This window comes from Serinus canaria, chromosome 2, assembly GCF_022539315.1.
Source record: "Serinus canaria isolate serCan28SL12 chromosome 2, serCan2020, whole genome shotgun sequence".
NCBI lineage: Eukaryota > Metazoa > Chordata > Aves > Passeriformes > Fringillidae > Serinus > Serinus canaria.
In genome coordinates, this window is record NC_066315.1 from 28,202,006 (window position 1) to 28,219,702 (window position 17,697).

The 17,697-nt window shown below is 35.8% G+C and overlaps 1 long non-coding RNA gene across 1 annotated transcript in view; it reads left to right on the top strand.

The window, feature by feature from the left end:
- The window catches only part of LOC127059296 (uncharacterized), a 55,147-nt gene extending 37,780 nt beyond the window's left edge, over nucleotides 1-17,367 (top strand). The window contains exons 2-4 of the long non-coding RNA XR_007776963.1: nucleotides 6,213-6,347; nucleotides 7,687-7,811; nucleotides 17,282-17,367. This is a non-coding gene — a long non-coding RNA (uncharacterized LOC127059296). The remainder of the gene's footprint in view (nucleotides 1-6,212; nucleotides 6,348-7,686; nucleotides 7,812-17,281) is intronic.
- Nucleotides 17,368-17,697: the final 330 nt, after the last annotated feature.

Sequence of the window (17,697 nt, forward strand, 5' to 3'; positions counted from 1 at the left end):
TTTTCCAGACAAATTGGAACAGAAAAAACTAGTATGGTGTTATAGATATTGTATGCCTCAGCTACCACTAATTGTAAATTTTACTCTTAAAAGAATAATTTTTTTACTTTCTTTGATAAAAGATTGAAATTATAAACAGTTTATTTTTTCAAATTCACGTCTGTGAAGATATACAATCAGCACTACTACCGAGTAAAATGACAATAAATTGTGCAGAAGCTATTCAAGAGTGAAAAATAAACCGCTAGAATTATTCCAAGAAACTACAAAGAATTAAAACTCTGGGTTCCTTCCTTTTCAGATTGCTTGATGCAACCTTTCAGTAATTTTATGGTGCATTTTTAAGTGGTGGTATCATTATAATAATAATTATTATGATATCCAGTAGTATATTCATTATCTTTTTATAATCTATAACTTTCATTTGAGACTTTATTACTTATCATGGAAGCAGGTAGTGAACCAGTTCAATTCTATGAAAAGAGGCAGTGTAACCACACTTCAAAGAAAATCACTTGTTTGAGATATCTCTTTCATATTTCTATGAATATATAATCTCAAAGTATGTGGGAGCATGAGTATTAGAAGTAACATGAAGTGCAAATTTACTTTTACACTGTGTGTACACCCAAGCAGGGAGACTGTCTCAGCAGTAATATTCCTACCACAAGGTACTGATATAGTTGAGAAAAGATTTGCAAAGTGTGGTAGTATCTACTACTAGACCAGCTTCTACAGCTGGGAAAAAAAATTGTAGGCTTTTAAATACAGATGAACTCCAGCAGATTTGAAGTATGTGAAGGAAATTCCAAAGCTAAAAGTACTACTTCATTTGTTGCTTTCAAAATATAAACATGATTCATTACAAAGCTCTATAGCAACATTCAAGTTAATTTGGAACTAGCCATAATGAGGCAGTGTTAACTGTATAAGGGGCTACAGTGACCAAAGAAAGGATTTCTGCATGCTCTTGCAAACTTACCAAGTCATTTATAGACAGCCTGGATAAGGGATCCTGTAAGCCAGTGAACAGTGAGCCAGGGAGTCACTCAGATGGATTTTTGGTTACACTGACTGCTTTTGGAAACATGACTCTTACCCTTTGTGTGATCCTTTTCACCTTCCTTTGGGTGTTCTACATAATAAATATCTACAGGTAGGGCTGCTTCAGGTCCCTATCATGGGAGTGAGATGGAAGAAACAGGAGCACAGTTCATGTGAACCACCTTTGACAGCAACAGCAGATGACTTGCCTATTAAACAGGAAACAAGGGAAGTCTTCTCTGTTTAATACAGTGATCTCTAGATTTATAGGCAATGTGTTACCATCAATATGTTTTTCTTGTTTGATTTTGCTTTTGTGGAACAGGAAACATTTTTCCTTTTACTTACCATTTGCAGTCAAATTATTTCCTATTGGTCTCAGTTAGCATAGCCTGTTGTGAGCCCTGCTCCATAAGAATATGATACTGTAATCTTCAGAATTACATTAGTGAATCCTTCAGAGTGACTTGAAATTAATCTGTTAGCATAATATCTCAGTACGTTTTCCTTCTGGTAAGAAGCAAAAACAACTTTCCCCCCCCAAAAATCCCATGTATTTAAGAGGTCAAGTAGTCTGATGGAAAAATCAGGTTGGAAATGGGGGAACAGTAGAAAGAGAACAAGATACCAGCCTTCTATGATTCCTGAGGAGACAATATATTTGATGATCTCATCATGAAGGTTACTAAATAAATGAAAGTAAATGGCTGGTTGATTCCCTTTAATTCAACATGTGGTGTAGACACTTCCTTCCTGTTCCCTCACTACAGTACATTGGATCACATTAGGCTTGACAATAAGGATTGACTTAGTGGTTTTCAGTTCTGTATAGTGATTTTGATTATTTTTCAAAATGATTTACTGATTGCTCTAATGTGCTTTCTAATTCCTCATTTTGTTGGTGGTGCTTTTGTTAACTTTTTTTTTTTTTTAAAGCCATTACTAGAGCTTTACTGATATACATTAGATGTTAATTTCCAAATTTACCAATTTGTTATTCCTATGTTGGTTTTGTTATCAGATCACTGGCCTGTTGGGTCTTTATTCTTCTTTTCATTTTTCCCCCTTTTCTTTTTTTTTTGCTATTTCAGTCTTTCTGTTGGGTGGAGTGGGGTATGAGCATAGATATCAAAGACAATAACTGGCTACCAAAGTTACTTTTGCATTAAGGCAGGTAAGAACTTTTGGGTGTGTTTGATGTGAAACAGGAATGTAGTACAAATGCAAATATTCCCCAGTGTAAAATAAAACAAATGAAAGGAAATGAACATAAAGTACTGATTCAATGGTTCATGATCAATGCTAGTAAGGATGTTGGAATGGATGGTTTAGTATTTCTGAAGATGGTTACACAATATTAATCCACTATCTTGAGTTATTTAATATGTCCTTGATAGATGCTAAGGCATTGGTAAGGCTTTGCATACATCCTGGAATTAGTGTCATTTAAAGAATTATCAGTTTTTATTGCCTCTCTTACCAGTCAGTACAAGTTAACTTATTAGACTGTAAGAGACAGAGAACGATGGAGGCTGCAAATACTTTTCTTTTCAAATTTCTCATAGTCATCCTTTCATGTGACTTTCATCCTCGTTGCTTAACAGCTCTGATCTTTCTGCAGTTTATTAATGGCAGAACTTTTGCTTTTAAAAATTGGTTGACCCAAGAAAGTCTTACAAATGTCTTCAGAGATATTTTCATGTATCCAGTTTAATTAATACGTTACTTACAGACTTTAACAGAAATAATTAGATATGGGCTTTTTCACCATTACATATTTTAATGGCAAAATCAATCAATTTCTGGTTTATATTATTAATATTGATTTACTTTCATTTTCCAAAAATACCCATCTGATAGCATAGTGCAGTGATGCTGGTACTTTATCAGGTTTAAAGTCATCTTTTCAAAGCAATTTTGATCTTAGTCAGGACTCTTTTCAACCGAAGTGGACTGATAATCAATAGAGAGAGAAAATATTGCTGCGCTTTTGGGACAGAAGAATTGGAATTTCAATCTATTTTTAAGTTGCTAAAGGAAGAAACTTCTTTCTAACTTATTTTTCGCATGTGTTGTAGAAATGGGAGAGTAGCCAGATCCTTTAGGTTACTTGATTTAATTTAAGCAGACTGTCTCTTTTTTCTATGCATATTCACTTCTGGAGTATCCACCTTTTTAAGACACCTCTGCTGCTCCTGCTTGTGTAGCCCATTGCCTTCCTGCTTCTGGAGCTGAAGAAATGCCTTTCAAAGAGAGATGTTATTTGTTTTGTGTGAAGGCTCCAAAAAAGGAGACTTCAAATTCATACAGGGAGTCAAACCTGTCCCTGAACATTCAGTGATGTGTAACAAACTCATTCTGTTGACACTGGCAATTGCTGACTTTAACATGATAGCTAGAGATATGTGAAATGTTCACAATGAAGCCAAACACCTCTGCAGTTTCATACTTTAAGAAAAGTCCTTCATATGAAAACTGAGGCAAGCCTACTCTTGAATTCAAAAGGGTTTTGACATTGAACAAGACTCCGAACTTCATTCTAATTCAAAACTAATTCAGGCATTTGTTATTCTATTTATAGGCTTTTGTAAAAAATGAGTGAGTACTTTCCTCAAAGAAATCTAGTACCAATTGAAAAGCAACGTGAATATTCCTGCAAGTTTTCAATGATCCATCACAAAAATTTTCATGGATCTCGTAATGTAAGATTATGCATTAACTCTATTATTATGCTAAAATAATAAGCACGTTCATTTAGAGTCTTCCATTTATTTTAACTTCAAAACATTCTGGTGCAGTCATCCAGCCAACGGCCCACTCAACATTTCTGGCCTCAAGGCTGACTCAATCCAGGCAGATTTATCTTTTGAAAAGCTGGTACCACTATTCTGAGACAGGAAAAAAAAGCTTCTGACTGAGAGTAAGGGTTGCCAGACATGACTCAGTCCCCAGAATCCTGTGCTATGCAGTGTTTAAAATGTCATTTCACATTAATAAGTTATTTGAAAGAAAAAAAGAAAAAAAAAGAAAAAAAAAAAAGAAAAAAAAAAAAAAGAGAGGAAGAGAAGGAAACTGGCACCATGCCTACATTCCTCCTGAGCCAATTTTGCACTTGCCCAATTGCAGGCATTAGTGGAACCTGCAATTGGATGCATTTTTGTGAATGACTATGTTGCAAAGCCAGTGAAGCTCAAGAAACAATAAAGTATTGGCTGGTTTACAGTCATATATGGTTATGGTGCATCTGCTGAGGTATGGCCAGCAAACCAAGTGTGGTATGGAATGTGTGAATGTGATTTGCTTTGACCTTGGTATGTAAGGGTATCACCAAGCATATATTTTCACTCAGACATGAAACTTACCATTGGACCAGAGCGAGCCTGCACTAGGATGTGTGATTTGTGTATTTGTAACAGAGGGAGGGGGCCTGAACTAGGCATGGGATCTTTGATGTAGTAAATATCCTCAATTACAGAGACTGGAGGGAAAGGAGAAGGTGAGAAGGTCATATTGTGACTAAGGAGGTAAAAGGAACAAAGACTGTTTCTTCCTTTGTACTCACCTAACAGTAACCTGTGAACATTTCCATCTTGGCACTATTTTGACCTGTTTAAAGGTCATGCATAAGAGAGCAAAAAGCAGAAAGCTTTCTTTGTCGGCTCTTGTAAAGATGCACAAGGGACAGGGACAGTCTTGCCTGATCTAATCAATATTCTGAATTTCCAAGCACATTTCAGAAGGGTAATTAGAGCTGATAATGTTAAATAAAAGTTTTCGCCTCCTCTTGTATCAACAACTCTTCTGTATTTGCCTGACTGAATGTTTGAAAAAAATAGATTTGACTGGAACTTAATCTTTAAATAAAAAGAGTTATATGGCATTTTCTCCCCTTTTCATCCGTTGATAGTCCTATTTCTTGCAGCTTATTGAAAATTTTCAAAACAGGACTAGTTACGAAAAACCGAATCATTGAGATTTTTACTCCATCGCACTGTAAAGATCCTATCAAAAAATAGGCAAAATGTATCACCTGCCCAGCCATGAAAGTGTGTGATTTCAAGTATATGAACTGAAAAGCCTGATGTAGAAAAGCCTATGACTCAGCTGTAAGACATTTTATTGCACGAGAGCCTCCATGTGCCATTTAAAATGTATAAGTGTCATCACAAACCTCCCACTCTCCTAAGAATAGAGCTGTCACTGGACCCTGTTATCTCACAACCCCAAGGTACAGTATGATAATGATATTGCTTAACATCAGTGTACAGAGAAAGAAAACACTGGAGATGCCGTAAGCATCTCAACTATAAAGAAAATCAAATTAAAATATTAATTTACTGATTAATATAACATTAGATGACCCATTTCTCCAGCTTGTTAAACAACAAAGACTTGCAAAACTAAATAAGGGCCTAAGAGATAAGTGTTTTAAGAATTCCCATAGAGATGTTTAGCTCCTTTTTAAACATCATTAAAGATGTACTTTGCATATAACAGGCAGTTTTATTTTTTTGCTGCACTGACAACTCCTGCTTGTTTTTATTACTATACACTTTCAAAAAAGGTACAAAGTGAGGGGTTTGGTCACAGAGTTTGAACAATCAGCTCATACTGTAGAATAAAAAAACATGAGTACAAGGCAGACTTGGGAGGAAAGAGAATAAAATCATGCAGGTAAATGATGGGGCACAGGGCTTAAAGCTTGATATGTAAGCATGTGAAAAAAAGAAGTAACCATTTTTACCCTCTGTGCCCAGGAAAGGCACAGGAGAAAAGTTTCTTTGCTGATCTTTTCCATATAAAATGACTGCTGTTTAGGAAAATGGAAATTGAAATACATGATTTTTAGACAGGAAATGGCAACCTAATTTAAAGTAACTTACTTCAAAACTAAAAATACCATAGCCAAATTCTATAGCAATTTTATCCCTGTTGGAGCATGGCAATGTCCCATGACATGAGAATATTGCTTGAATTTTTGTGCTATATTTTACTGAAAAATGTCAGTAGAAATATTTAGCGAGGTTTTTAAAAATTATCTTTCTGTATAAGCCAAACCCTCACAGTATTAGAATTGTTATGGCACTCCTTTGAGAAAATGTATTTCCTAGGGGAAGAAACAGTGACTCTTCAGTTTCCATGGATAAATATCTTTTTCTTTTCCTTAGTGATTCAGAAGATATGAGACTGTGAGCATGGATATTCACCTTGTATGTCAATACCATGAGTATTTTAAAATGAGCTCAAAGGGAATAGAGAACTACCAGACTGGTCAGAAAAAAAACAAACTACCTCTGTAACAGGTACCTAATATTCTCCTTGCAAAATTTTGCCTTTCTGGCCTTGGCCCCATCATGCATGTGATTATGTGGGTAGGAAATGAGGTAGCTTGGGCTTCCTAAAATACAGGGGAATGTGTGCATGAGTCTGTTCCCTGTATGTGCAGTGTTCCAAATTCTTATCCCTCTCCTTTTCGTTCTTGTCCCCAGTCACTGCCTCCAGGGTACCAACTTTCCTTATCCCTGCTCCCATGGCAACAAGTCTCTGTTCCAGCAGTAGTGGTTCTGTGTCTTCATCTCCTCCCTCTGCAGCTACGTTCTGCAACTTAGAAGTAGCTTGATTTTCTGTCACTACTTTTCTTTCCTTTGTTTCTCAGGCCATGTGTGCTTGTTCCAAAACTTCTACTGTGAATGTACAGATTCTGTATGTGACACTACTTTAACCAAAGGGAATGCAGGCCTGTTTTATTCTTCTCCCAACCTACTCTGAACTATTCTTTTTCATGCTTGGCTGTCTGAAAAAGGAAAGAATTACTATTATTTTAAACATTGTCCTCCCACTTATAGATGGCAGGAGCAGCATAAATTGAATTGAAACAGCAAGCATTTAAAAATGTAAATTAAATTAAGAAAGGTTAGAGTTGTACATGCTTTGAAAACAATCCAACTGCCACCACCATTTCTGTAGGCAGTTTGTACACAGAAAAGATGTGAAATTTTGAAACAATCTGCTTGCATCAAATGAGAAAAAGATTTTAGAATAACCATTCCTGTTGATTTTTGGATGGCTCCTTAATATGCTTTATAACACAAAATATTCATGTTGGACCATGATTCTATCATGCAAACAACCCAGTAGCAGATAACAGTTCCAAAATAAATACGCAGCCTTTTGAAATGCTGAAAGTACATGGGCCTAAAATAAAAAAAAAAAATTTAAATTTAAAATCAAAGGAGAAAAAGGGGAGAGAGGATAATAGTTTAACATTAGGGAAGGGGTAAAGATCCAGTGTGGGAGTTATAAATCTCAGGGACATTGTAACAGAATCAATTGATAGATAACAGTAAATTTGTCAGTTGCTGACCTGTGATTATTTGGAATGAAACAATGGTGCTGCTAAACAATATATCAGTGTGCATTACAATGAGTAGCAAGTTCTCCACTTTTATATTACAAAGTGATTTTTGTTTACTATAAATCACTTGATTTCTTTTTAAGAGCTAAAAGTTTGGGGACTGAAATCCTCCTAAAATCTTAGTGGGAAACACAGGATATTTAGCAATTGTCACACTTCATTCCCATGTTGTGGTGGTATTGAAGAGCTTCTTTCTCTTAAATACAAATTATTGTATTTTTTTTTAGGTGGAAGTGCTGTTTTTGCATCTGTGTGAGTTGGGGTGCAGCTGTCTGGAAAGAAGCTCTGCAGAGAAGGACACCAGGGTTCTGGTGCACAGCAAGTTGAAGGAGCCAAGTGTGCACAGCCAAAGGTAAGGTCCATACTGCAAGGGCTGCAAGAGCATGGCCAGCAGGTCACAGGAAGTGTTGATTCCCACTTTTATCTGTGGTGCCTCAGTGCCGGGCTCTCCTCTGCAAAGAGAGATACTGACAAATTGGGGCCAAGCCAGAGAAGGCTGCTGGGACAGACAGGAGCTGGAGCACAAAACACCCTGAAGGAATGTACTTACTTAAACCTCCAAAAAGAAAGCTAAAATGTGATTCATGTTCCGTCTTTAAGTACATAATGGGTGATTATGGAGAAGCATAGGCAGTCTCTTCTCCAAGATTCAGAATGAAATGACAAAGGACAATGATAAAAAGTTGCATCATGAGACCTTGCAAGTGTACTTCAGGGAAAGAGTCTTCACAATGAGCATGGTGAACAGGCTGTCAAGAAAGGCTGTGGATTTTCAACAAAGTTTTCAAAATTTGACTGGACTATGCCCTATTTAATCTGGTCTAGCTTCTGAGTAAGCCTTGATTTGGGCAGATGGTTGAACAAGATGACCTGCAGGTCTCCCATCCAACAAAGATTATCTTATGATTCATGGGTCTATGAATACCGGTTCCCTAGGAAGATGAATCTGCACTGTACTTTCAAGATTCCCAGAATAGGAATTACTAAATAAAAATAGAGGAAAGTTTGCACATTAAGACAGACTAGGACAGAATTGTTTGATTCCAGCTCTTTGAGTAAGCAACTTAAATGATTGTAGGCTTGGGAAACAGTAGAGCATCTGTGAGCTTCAATTCTCCTCCAGTGAAATAGAATGCATAATATTTCTTCACTTTTTATTCTAAGAGTGATTCACCCTTATGCATCAAAGGTTTTTTAGCAAACTGAGCCAAATCATTTGCTGATCAGAGATGCTATGGTACCACAGCCATTGTGCATCTGGTCAATGTACACATTCGTTCACAAGCCTAATCATCAAATACATGGAGAAAAAAAGAGCAAATAAATTATTCCAGAGTTCTTCTTCCTGGATATAGAAATCTGCTTCAGATATGTCTGTCATCCAAACAAGTCTTTTAATTATTATGGCGTATACACTCTGATAAGGGACATAAGCATAGGGGAGCATCCTTTTCTCTCTCAATGTTTTGAAAATTCCTGAACTGTTGCCCCAGCATCTGGTCTACTCTAACATAAAATGCTGTCTCCAGGTCCTTGCTTCCTGGTCCTGCCTGCTCCACTTCTTGGCTTTGTACTGAGATATTGTAGGTGGTATGTCAGTACTGTGTAAATGTTTTGTGGTTAAAAACCGAAGAAGTGATTTGTGTTTATAAGCTTTAAATTGCCTTCCTGAAAAAATATGCACAAGCTGAAAGCTTCTGCTCATGTGAAATTGTGATGGATTGCATTTCATTGGAACTTATGAATAGCTCTTTGATTTGAAACAATAAACCCTTTAAATGCCTTTAGAAATTATAGTGAGATCAAGGTATTGTTCTCCCTCCATCACTACCATCAGAGAGGGACAAAAAAGGCCTGTTTTTCAAGACAGACACACACACAATGCACATTCACTTCCATCTAGCCATAATCACACATTCAAATTTAGAGAAGATGACAAATATAATGTTGAATTTTCTAAGTTGGTATTGGATGGATGCCTGATTTTCAGATATAAACTCTTTTGTAAGTACACAAAATACATGTCTATATCAGAATACAGACCCTATAAATATATGTACAAAATATAGATATTGAACCTAAAACATTATATGTCCAAAGACATACAACATCTATGAAAAATATTTCATTTCTTTCACATATAGCTGATTTAGTTAGTATTCTAGAAGAAAAAAATCCCAGAGAATGATATATTTTCTCAGAACTTTGGTGTGTGAGAATATACAGATTTATTTATACACATGCACCTTCAGTTTTCGCTCTGTGTTTATTTATACCCAAAAAACGTCATTTTCATATTTCAAACACTTCTTTCAGGTGGAGGTTACTTGTTTTAGCACTCCCAAGTTAAAGGAAATATAAAGCCAAGGGAATATATAGTTAAGAGTATGTCACTTCTTTTCATCAGATTATGTCAAAATGGAAAACTTTGTGTTTCATATGTATGCATATTTAACAGGAAAACAGGGAAAATAAGAGAGTTAAAGCTGTTTGTGAAAGCTTGGAGTTTTTTCTGGCTAGGAAGGTTTTAGTGGCAGTAGTTAAATGTCGAATATGATTACTCAAAACTGCTGCTTAAAACTGAAAATAAAGTTGAGCATACTTGTAAAGACTGTTTCAGAAATTCAAAAAGTAGTAGTGCATAATTTATCAGTGTTAATAGCCTTAGGTGCCTTTCTGAGGTAATTCACCTAAACAGTCAACAATTTATCACATCACAATACATAAAATGTATTTTTAATTAATAAATAGACATTCTATTGCCTTTACAGCTACAAAAAAATCAATCCTTCCTTACCTTCTGCCTATAGTTTGGGTTCCTTTAATGGGTTTTAATGGGTTTTATTCTATGCTCCCCTAGCAAAGCTTATTCATTTGCTTCCTGGAAGACTTTCTGTATTTTGTGGCATAATCTCAGTCTCTATAGGGTAGCTGCCTTATACCTTAAAGCATCATTCATTACTCCTGAAATGGCACTCTAGCTACCTTGGAAGTAAAGAAGTTACTGTAATGTATTGTAGTTCAGGTTAACTGGCTGTCTGTGAAATCCTTAGGTTTAAACTGTTTATTGGGAAAATAAGGTGTTTCCAGTATTTCTGAATGGTTAATGAACTTCACTTTCATAGTCTCAAGACAGTTGGCAAAAGAGATCTTTATCTCTTACAGAGAAATCACAATTTCAAACAGAATACAAAAATTTGTTTATTGCCTCACCTTATTATTATCATAATACAATTATTAAACTTCAGGAAAAGAGAAGTAAAAAGCACAAAAGGATTCCAACATTGTCACAACACAGAAAAAAAAATGAGGAATCAGTACCAAACCCAGTAATTAAATGTTTATAAAACCACTGAAATTTGTGATTTGTCTACCTGAGATGTTTTGTCAAGTTTATGTAAGCTACAGAACAAAATAATAATTAAATTGTATGTGTTTTTTGAAATATTTCCCAAACAACTCTCTCATGAGCCATGATATCTGATTTGCTCCTTGGAATAGTTTTTCATAGGCAGCATTGCTTAGAGGAATCTCAAGACAGTCTTATAGTGTTTTCCAGGAAGGAAAACGACTTTTTTATATTTATATAAAGGAAAATGACTCCTGATCCCTTATGCTGCTCTAATAATGTTAAGTACATAATAGTTGTAGGTGAATATCTGTCATGAAGGTTTTCCCCTTGTTATAGGACTGAGTTCTGCCTCTACAGGAATGAATTAGAGTTCACTTTATCAGAGAACACAAAACACCTGAATAATCTCTCCTCAAGGCTGTATTTATTCATACAGCTATTTAGACATAGGTGAATCCCCTTTGGAAAAGAGCCAAAGATTCAGAAACTAAGTTTAAAAAAAGAATAATTACAGATGTTTAAATTAAGATCTTTTTTTCAAAATGTGGGAGTCAATATAAATCCTCATGAAACCATAAAGCAGATATGGGGTTTTTTTGGAAAAACTATGACATGATCATTAGACAACATAAGAGAAAGTACAGATGCCTGCTACAATACTGCAATTAACAGAACAGGGATGAATACACAGAAATATGCAGAGGCAGAATGTCATCACACAAAATGTAACCTGAAATAATAACACACAGAAAAATCCAGCCTCAAAATTCTTTCTTCTTTTCTGCCTCTTTTCTTAAGACTATCTATACCTAAAAGTGCAGAAACATATCTCAGGTATTAAGATTCTAATTCTCTTTCTTACTTCTCACAGCTGTCCTTTCACTCTGTATTAAAGCAAGGTGTCTGGCTCTTTACTATTTCTGTGCACTCAGATCTCTACTTCTTTTATAGAGCTAACCCACTGAGCTCTATAAAAACACAAAACAAATTCACATTGACACCAGCTGTGATCCATATTCAAAAATTTGTTCCAAGAACATACAAATTTTAGAATTTAACCCACCCTTCCCAGGCCTAAACTGTTGCTATGGCAAGTCCTACCTGTTATCTTACAAAGGCAGCCCCACCTCACATGAAGAGCCTCGTGTGTCACAGGTAGCGTGTGTGAATAGAAGCCTGACTCAGAGATGGAAATTTTCCAGTTTCCACTTTCCTCTCTTTATCAATTCTTCTTAGAATTTTGACACAAAATTTTCAAAAGTTAAGCGATTTCGGACAAATTTATTACAAAGTAGTAGCTTAAATACCCTGATTTTATCTCCAAATAGCAGTATATCAAAAATAAGAAAGATGAAAGCAAGTTTTTTGTTAAATATAATCATCAAAGAAGTGTTTTGTGGTGGGGTTTTTCTCTTTTGCTTCCTGCAACTTCCAAATAATACTGATGAACTATGAAAAAGGTTGTGAGTCCAGTAGAGTAAAAGGGTAGACTTCACAAGAAATTGGCCAAATATCACTCTTTTTATGATTGCAAAAATGGAGTAGTTCCATTGCCAACTGTGTGAACTTTCGTCTTTGAAAGTTTATTTCGTTTTAGAACATGACTAATTTTGAACCTCCTCAGGTAAAATTAGCTGTTGCTAAAGTTCTGATTGCAAAGAATGCTGAATCGAAAATCTAAAATATCCCATGTTAAAATCTACATATTCCAGGCAGGAGTTTTTGTGAGAATCAAATTATTTCATTACTTTATCATCCATCTCCATAAATATATACCTTAACCTTAAGGATCTGTGATGAATAACTTCCCACACCTTTGACTTGATTTTTGTTACAGAAAAAACAAGTAGCTACACAGGTCACAACCTCTAGTAGCTATAGCTAATATTCTGCATTTTGAAAAATGTCTTTTGTATTTATATTATCAGAGATAGCTCACAGGATACCATCAAGGTGTTGATGCAAAACCTATTGTGTGACTTGTTCTTATATGTTTTTCTTAATGAGCCATATCCACTCTGAAGAGTAAATTAGGTTATCATCAGACTAACATGATCTACAAAACATTGTAAAAAGGTTAAACTCTCTTAGATGGGGTTCCTGGATATTTATATGGAATTACAAATGCTCCTGTTAGAAGATTATCCTTGTACCCATAGATTAAGGCCACTGCATGAACACTCTTTTACAAATCAATATTAATTAAAAATTATTATGATCAGAGAACTAAACAAAGGGCCTATGCTACCAAAGAAAGGGTATGCCCCAGTGACAGATCACTGTTAAAACCTCTCATGCCATTGGGTGATATTTGCCATATGTCCAATGATTGATAGTAAGATTTAATGAGTTCTTACAAGCAATTAAATAATCAAGGGTTCCTGCTGTTACATGGCATAGCTTGATAGAACAGTGACAAATGAGAGAATATCTGCAACCTAATCAAAGGGACATATTTCCTTGGGAACAAAATAATATTATCCACCAGTGCAATCAAAGGACAAAAGAACACAGAGAGGACGCAACAGAATGAGATAAATTTTGTGCTCTTTTCATTATTCTGGCCATACAGTTTCCATTTATTGGATCCTATTAAATCAGAAAGACAATTAGGATACTTAAATATGTTTCATTTGTCATAAACTGTTAGCTAGTGGGTACATATCCGTATCCAGTCACCTTAGGTCTCCTTTCCCCATGAAACACTATCCTAGGTTATGGTTTCTGTATTTTCATTTGGTATTTATTTCTATTGTGATTACTCTTCAGTAATCCTTAGTCTGGATGTTGTTTTTCACTTTAACAAAAGGGATACAGTAAAAGATTGTGCTACACCAAATCTGTCAAACATTTTTGATTAATGAATTTTTCTAAATATTATATATTATCTATACGAACATTAGCTCCATTTTGGATGTGGAATAACATCATTTTAGTGTTTTTTAAAATTCTTTTATGTATTTTATATATTTTTAAATTTATTTTCACTAGAAACTCCAAGCTTTCCTTCTATTTCTGTCAAAAATAAATAAATATATTCCAAGACTAAATGCTACTTTATAGCTAAAATCTTCATTAGAAAGTGTAAGCATCAGATTACAGTTATTCTGTGTTATATTTCAGCTAGCTAGCTGGTGAGTGGGATAGAAGTTATCGAAATGCCCCAGACAACCAAGAGAACAATGTGCCCCTACTAATCATTTTGTTTCAGTATTTAACATGTGATCTATCCTTTGACTGTGTAATACATGAGCTTTCTAAATATGTATTGAGATTTTTCCTGTTTTTTTCTGGGTTGGTGGCACGTGGGAAGGGAAATGAATTCCGCTGGAGCAGGCTGACCACGGGCCAGGTTGTTCCCATTCCATGACAGCTTCCCAGAGCCCATTTCTCAGACTAGAATGTAAGAAGCAGCAAACTGTTGGGGATGATGTATGCACACTGCACAGCAAAACCTCCAGTGGCTTTGGTAGCTATTATACAGAATATTCATGGAATCTCAGTCATGGAATCATTCACAGACAAAGAATCATTTGGGTTGAAAGGGACTTTCAAAAGTCATCTAGTCCAAGCCCCCCTAATGATCAGGGACATCATTTCATCTTTGTCTCCCTCTTCTAATGGAATGTGCAAAACTGTCTTACCCACAAGGTGTTTTTTCTCTTTTTCCCAGTTTTTTCCTAATGTGGGATAAGCACAAGTTGTAAAACCTTGACATTTCCAAAAAACCCAGAATACCTGTTTTTTCCAGCCATGTGTGTTTAACAGTGAAGTAGCACTGATTCTTTTCCCACAACCCAGTACATTTGTTTTGGTTTTCCATATATAAAGTGAAATTTTTCCAGAGTATGTATCATGTTTCAAACCTTAGTTATATTGCTTAATGCACTGATGGAAGATGCTCAGGTACTGCACCAAAAAGTAGTATTAAGAATATACAAATAACTATAGAACCAAGTTAAAGAACTCAGAAAGCAAAAAACTTCTTAATTCTTCAATTATTTTAGTATATTTACCTATAAATTCTCTTTTTTGTGTCTTCTAAGCTAATAAAAATTTTTAATAAAATCTATGATAAAGCCACAGTTGATAAAAGCATAATTCTTCGTGGGATTTCAGCTGTGGATGATTCTGCTGAAATCAGCAGTGATACATCATGAAAGTGGGATAAAGATGCTTAAACTAAGGCATGTTTTTAGATTAAGAAGATCCATTTGGTTTCCGTAAGTCTTAAAAATTACATTGTCCGCCTCAAAGTTTTGCCTTAAATTTTTCTTCGAGTCCAAATATGTCAGGTCAAGAATTGTTTAGATTAGTGGCTGAGGTGGTTTGGGAACTTGAGGAATCCTGCTGCTGCAGAACCAAATGTGCACAATGACTTTAATGAACCTGTCAAGTGATGCATCAGTGTGGTTAACATGGGGGTCTGTCAGATACCTGATCCATTGGATCACATCAAGTCTGAACTTGGGTCTGAGCTTAATGTGATCTAGTAAAGATAAACTAAATGAGTTCTGCATGTAGTGAGTGGTAAGAATCAACAACTCCTACTAAAATAACAACTTGGTTATTCCAGAAAGCAAACAACCTCTCAAGAATCATGGAGCAATACCAAGTTTTTTGGCAGCATTAGATTCTTAAGGACAACTCTCAATCAATATATTCACAAAAAGTACACACCTCATTATATTCTGTACAGATTGCTAAGCTAGCTATAATGTAAAAACAGGCAGACAGTCTGTCTCAATATTATTACAGGAAGGCTTGGTTAAATTAATAGCTCCTCATTGATTAAAAAATCTTGCATTTTACATGTTCTTAAGTTGGTTCCCACCATTACCTTTCAATAACAGAATACGAGTCTTTGGAGAAATGTGGTTATATTGAACTACTGTATTGAAATATGAAGGTAGGCAAAATAAGCTGTTTACCTTAACCTATTGTTGTTTCCTGTCATAAAGTTCTCTCCACCTGAAAGATAAAGACAACCCAATCAATGCACCCTAAATTTTTGTTCTTTGCAAATTTTTATAGTATTCCTACACTATTACAAATGTTGTTAGTTTGGAACAGTCAGTGAGCATGACTCCAACAAATCCAGTAGTTCCAGTAACTACTGAAAGTGAGAAATATTTATCTCCGCGTAGCATTTGCTGTTGTACACAGCCCTCAGCTTTTGATTCTTTGCAATTACTGTACTAAATCCAGCTAAAATAAAAACACTATTTCTGATCCACTAAAATGCTTTTGAAATCATCCTAAGAACTCATGTTATGATTCTTGATAGCACAGAGTACTTTGCCAGGCTTAGTTTTTCCTACCAATCATATTATGTACACTCCACCAAAAACTTTTTTGAGACCTTGTGCATAAACCTATTCAAATGTATTTTACTGACATGCAGTGTTGGAGGACTTTTCTCAGTGCCATAAGATCATCTAAGCTGAATTGAAGTACCACAAACCCACAACATTTTTTTTTTTTTTAATATATAAATAAGTATTGTGATTGCCCTTGTTCTTCTGTACTTCTGCAAACTTGTTCTGCTCCACTACCAATCTTACGGGTCAGACGTTCTGCCAGTCAAAGAAGAGAGGACAGATCAGATGTCCAACTATGCCCTGACATATTTAGACCTGAGTTTCAACATACTAAGATCTGAGTTTTAAGAATAATGTTGCTTGTTTTAGTGCAATGCATATGCCTTCCTCTTTGTCAACAATAACACTAAAATAGGCAGCATGTTCTTGGATGCACAGGAAACAAACGGCAGCTGCCACATGTGCAGTGTGACTAAGATATTGGGGTGTGAAAGGGAACAGACAGGGAGATTGACTTTATGGGGGCAGGACAGCTGTCTGATTTTCCTGTCTCTCAGACTTTGGGCTGTCACTTACAGTAGTGCTTTCAAACAAACACTCATTTTGTACACTTTGTGGTTTACTCCACTTTAGGGACTGATGATTGAGAAGTGGCTGCCTAAAGGTTTTGGATTATGTCTGGAATAGACAACAAGGTAGTAAAATAATGCAGAAACTGCTAGCTCCTCTTTGGGTTCTTTCTCTTCACAGTTCATGCAACTACTCTTTGAAAGTATTGACTTCAGCAACATCTAGAGATGGTCCGTGCTTTTGCCAGTTGAATTTTCACTATAAAATGTCTAGCAGGTTACTTTCTCTTTAGAAAAATATGAGTCCATATGCTGAGTTAACTTTGTTGCTTTCCAAATCAGTTTTTCATAGAATCATGTCATTTTGTAAAACCCTTTGTGGAAGCATTTTCTTCTCATATTGAGCCACTGTCATGATTTTCTGTTGACCACAGTGCTGTGTGTGCAACATGGCAGGGAGACTTTTCCTTCCCATGAGGATCCCTTCCAAGTTAAGGGGTCAAGCTGCATGTTAGCTTCCAGATATTCATCTCGTTGGCTGTCTGTGTGTGCTGACTCTTCTCTTTTTTTTCCCCTCTAGTTTCAAATCATCAGAGTCCTGCAATGCAATGAAAAAATGTTGCTTGGTTCTCAATGAATTCTGTGGAAGTACCAAAGGGAAAGAGTAAGCATCTATATTTGGAATAAACACAAACTATTATTAGACAGAGATTTTGGAAGTAGTTGTAATTTATCTGCTATCAGGAGCAATAGAAAACCATATGGATGATAAGAAACATAACCAGGGCAAGGTCCTTCCTGTGTCTGTTGACAGCTAATATGCACCAGGAGGGCAATGCCATATGTTTGCATGTACATTACCACGGGGGGCACTGACATATGTTCACACGTATGTCACCCCTCTGGCCTGCTGTCATAAGGCTGTTTCCAAAGGGGACTGCTCCCTTGAAAAACAGAAACAAAACCCAGAAGTGTGAGTCTCCTACATTCTCCTTG